Raw genomic sequence first — 4,565 nt, forward strand, 5'->3', positions numbered from 1 at the left:
CCATATTTTAATTGGGTCAATTACATATATTTAGCTCCTAGATCTATCCTACACTTGTCACTAAATCAATTGGTTCAATTTACATTCATATTTGCATATTTTAAATCAAATTTACATTGCATGAAAGATGACTTGTTTGCACATTTCCTTAATATATTTTGGGTTTAGTATTGGCATCCCTTATTCCATTTGGGTTGTGCTAAACTAACTTGATTTGTATTGAGAGTTATATTTGGAAGCTCCTCTTTCTCTAGTATTTAAATGTTTAAGAAGTGGAAGTCTTATTTGACATACACCTTATTGAGTGCTTCCATTTCCACCTTAAACACCTGTTATATAAAAAAAAATCATAGCCATAGAATACTTAGCTCTTTGTAAAGAGATGTACAAAAGGAAACCACTACCTTATATCTGAAACACACAGACTCAAGAAATATTTTTACAAAGCTCAAGAATCCATTCCATACTCCCAGACATAAATAGTTTCATCCCATCGACTTCATGATAGCATATCTTCCACAAGAACACTCATGTCCATTCCTGGAACAAACACATAATGATGGTCATAGCGATCTAGAAGAGCATCTCTTGACGCTTTATAATCCCACATACACAAAATGAGAGATGAAATATGAAATTAGATTCTCCTGATGAGGCACAAAATGGACCCTCTAGATTGTATGCGTGTCCTTGGAAAATAGTAATTGGAGTCATCTATGTCCTAACATCCCATACCTTTTGTTTTTATCAACAGACCTAGTCACCAACATAAAATCATTATATTTATTCCAAAGAGAGAATCTCATGAGCTGAAATTAGGATTGGGTTCTATCACATCCCAAATCCTTGTAGTACTGTAATCTCCTAAAACAGAAGCAAAAAAATCAACATGTCTTAGGTTCCAAACTACTACATAGGCACAATAAGTACATTTTCTAAACACACATAGACTGGGGTCTATCAATATTTTTCCATAGCCTAATCGTATCATCCCAAAAATTGACACTACCATCACCATTGGCCAAAATAACTAGATTTTCATTGGACTCAGACCATGTATAATTGTACAACCCATCTGTCGTGTCAAAAGAAAAATAATCAATGATTTGATTGGGTATAAGTTCTAACACATCCTTCCAACCATTGATGACAATACCAAAATTTTGGGTTGTTGCAACAACCAAACGAATCTCCATAAAGGGGTTAAACTGGAGAACATACCTATTAAAGACAGTCCTAAACACAAGCAAGAATAAAATTTCAAAGACAACAACAAAGAAGATGAAATATGTAGTTGTTGGTAATGGATACTAGAGCATTACCCATTTGATCATATTCATTTCCATAAGCTTTTGCATAAATTGTAGATTTATGAGAACCCTTGACCATAATTCATATAAGACATACCATGAATATCTTTAGAATGAATCACTAATTGTATTCAACCTTATTGAAGCTATGCAGAGTTGAATTTTTTGTTGTTTCATATCCTTCACCCAGAAATATCAATAGTTGAAATCATAGAGGCAAATGAAACACCCATAAAATTTTGATGATGATACCATAAATCATATACAAAATGCTATATTGCAAAGAGAGAACCTTTTGAAAGAATCAAGATAACATTAAAACAAGCTAAGAAAAATCAACACTTCCATATCCAAGCATTAGATATTTTGAAGGGAATAACAAAACACATAAAGTATATACTTGTAGTTCCACGTTTATGTGTCTGCAACAAAGAGCCGAGAGTATATTATTTTGTACAATTAGAATAATTGGTAATACAATTATCTTAAAAATGAGTAATAATGAAAAAATATCACAAAGTTGTCTATCATATGTAAATGTATTTTAGATTAATAATAAATAATTTCTACGAAGAAACACTTTTCATAAGTTTAAAGCAATTGGTAACCATTAATAAAAGCTAAAAAAGAAAAGAAAAACCATAGTAAATTCAAAAAGAAATTAAAAATATTATGATATTATTTTCACAATAAGTGTATAGTTTTTTACTTCTTTTGATAATTTTAAAGAAATCCATAACAACTACTAGAGCTAAAGAAATAAGATTTTGTTTTAGAAAAAGTCATAAACTAAGATTAAAAAATAGGAAAAACCATAGTTAAAAGAGGATTGACATAACAATTGGTCAGAAAATTAAATCTGACAAGGGTTGACAATTTTTCGGTCTAAAAATTAATTTTACTGGAACAAAGTTCCCACAAACAACTTATTGGCTAAATTAACAAAACCATTATGAATCACTGGCAACCATGAAGAGACAATGACACCACATCAAAATAATTGGTACATACTGACGCAAGAAGGGATGATGACTAGGGCCATAGTCACACCTAGCAATCAAACAACCTTGCAGATTTAAAACAATATATGCAATTCAAAAGGAGACAATGCTAGAAAAGAGAGAGGACCATCAATCTTTTATTGATTCATCAAATTTTCATTATACATGCTCGACTGTGATACCTTCTAGGTTACGACCAATACAAAGATTTAGTCTTACATCAAATGTCTTTCAACATGCATGATCAATGTTCCCCCTTTTCAGATCCTAACTCCTCCTAAAAATGATTGATTCGTTACTCCCTCTCACTAACTACCAAACCTAGACCAAGACCTTCTATATACTTGCCAAATTTGCTTACAAAAGATTCTAGATCACCATAGGGAGAAGGCCAACCAAATAATGGTCTACATGAATCCCAATGATCGATCCAATATATTAATAACAATCATGAATTAAGTACATGAGTTGACTCACAAATGAGAACCAAACAAACAACTTGGTGAGAGACATCATCGAACAACAACAAAAAAGGTCACCGAGACACTCGGTGAATACAAAACAGAAACACTCAAAAAAAGAAGAACCCAAGCCACTCGAAAAATGAATGATATAAACAACTCTACCAAGCCAATCAACAACAAAGTCATTGAACAGGTTCATGTAAGTATAACCAAGCACACATCTACCAAGTAGGATAGCAAAGCAACCCAAGATGCTCCTGCATTAGACAACTGGGGTTGAAAAGAAATGATTCTCCAGAATCATGAATGTGTTACAACCCGAGCTAAATCGAGCTCCAATTGAGAAATCCATGCAACATCTTCAAGTGGCCTGTCCTTCCACTTTACCAAATACTCAAAATAATCCTTTCCTCTCATACTCATACCAACTCTATGATTCAATACATGTTCTATCTCACCATTCTGCTTCTTATGATAATCACATGACACTATAAACTCATCATCAGATTCATGATACTTGTACAAATAAGCAACAATAAATATAGGAGATACATCCATGTCACTAGGTAACTCAACTTCATAAGCATTACCACTATCAAACTTCCTCAAGATTCTGCAAGGACCAAATTTCTTCATCTTCAACTTATTGTATGTCACAACACAAAATTTACCTCTCCTCAAATGAACCATCACTTCATCATCAACATCAAAACTCATATGTCTCCTTGACTTATCACCATTATCCTTGTATTTCTAATTACTCTGTTCCAACTTATGTTTCACTTCCTTATGCAAAGACTTCATGAATTCAAAAAATTCATCACCTTTAGCCCGTATTTTCTTTTCTCAAACAACATCGCTCAAATTAGATATACCTCTAAGTTGTATTCTAGAAAAAATATCAAAAGGTGTCTTTCCAATACTCCTGTAAACTCTTCTTATGCCAACCCCATCCCCACCTCTCAATTTATCCCCAACTAAGCATCTAAAAAAATTACTCAATCTTTTGTTCAAAACCTCTGTTTGTCCATTAGTCAGTGGATGAAATATAGAACAAAACTTCAACTTGGTATCCATCTTCTTCCACAAAGTCTTCTAGAAATAACCAACAAATTTACTATCTTGGTTAGATACAATACTCCTCGATAATCCATGCAATCCAACTGTAGACACCTAAATTTGATTACACCGCTTTGGTAATCCTATTTAGCTATCTCTAAAGGCATCATTAATTAAATTTCTATTTAATTAATCCTTTGCCATCCCCTAGTTGATTAATTTAATTAATCATCTATAGTCTTAATTGATAAAACAAATAAACCACTATTTGTCAATTAATCCTATTCTCCTATCTAAATCCAAAAACCTCATTTATTAAATAAATCTATTTGATAAATAAAGCCCTCAAATGTAATAGCCCCTAACTTATCCTAAATCCTCCATTTAGCCTAATCCACCCCATCCACCCATACTAACCTAGCTTAGCCACTAACTCACCCACTCTCATGAATGCCATCCACTTGCACATCTCTAACATCCTTAATCTAATCCTAAACCAAGCCTAATCCCCCCCCTAACCTTGTCACATTCCCTAAGTGAGCTTAAGATTTTCTTAAACCAAGCAAAGTCAACAATCTCAACTCCCTCCAAAATATCCCAACCATAAGCCTTCAATGCTCTTACAAAGCCATAAATGGCTCTTACATCCTCACTCATAACTCTTACATCCTCAAACACCCTCATCAAGCCTTTTACCAACCCTTATCCTATCCTCTCACACTCATCCTCCT

At 33.2% G+C, this 4,565-nt stretch overlaps 1 pseudogene; it reads right to left on the reverse strand.

The window, feature by feature from the left end:
* Positions 1 to 448: 448 nt before the first annotated feature.
* On the reverse strand, positions 449 to 3,333 carry LOC149571468 (peroxisomal targeting signal type 2 receptor-like; annotated as a pseudogene).
* Positions 3,334 to 4,565: the final 1,232 nt, after the last annotated feature.

The sequence above is a fragment of the Cupressus sempervirens genome, chromosome 2 (genome assembly GCF_028749045.1).
Source record: "Cupressus sempervirens isolate cs-2001-9-10 chromosome 2, ASM2874904v1, whole genome shotgun sequence".
Taxonomy (NCBI): domain Eukaryota; kingdom Viridiplantae; phylum Streptophyta; class Pinopsida; order Cupressales; family Cupressaceae; genus Cupressus; species Cupressus sempervirens.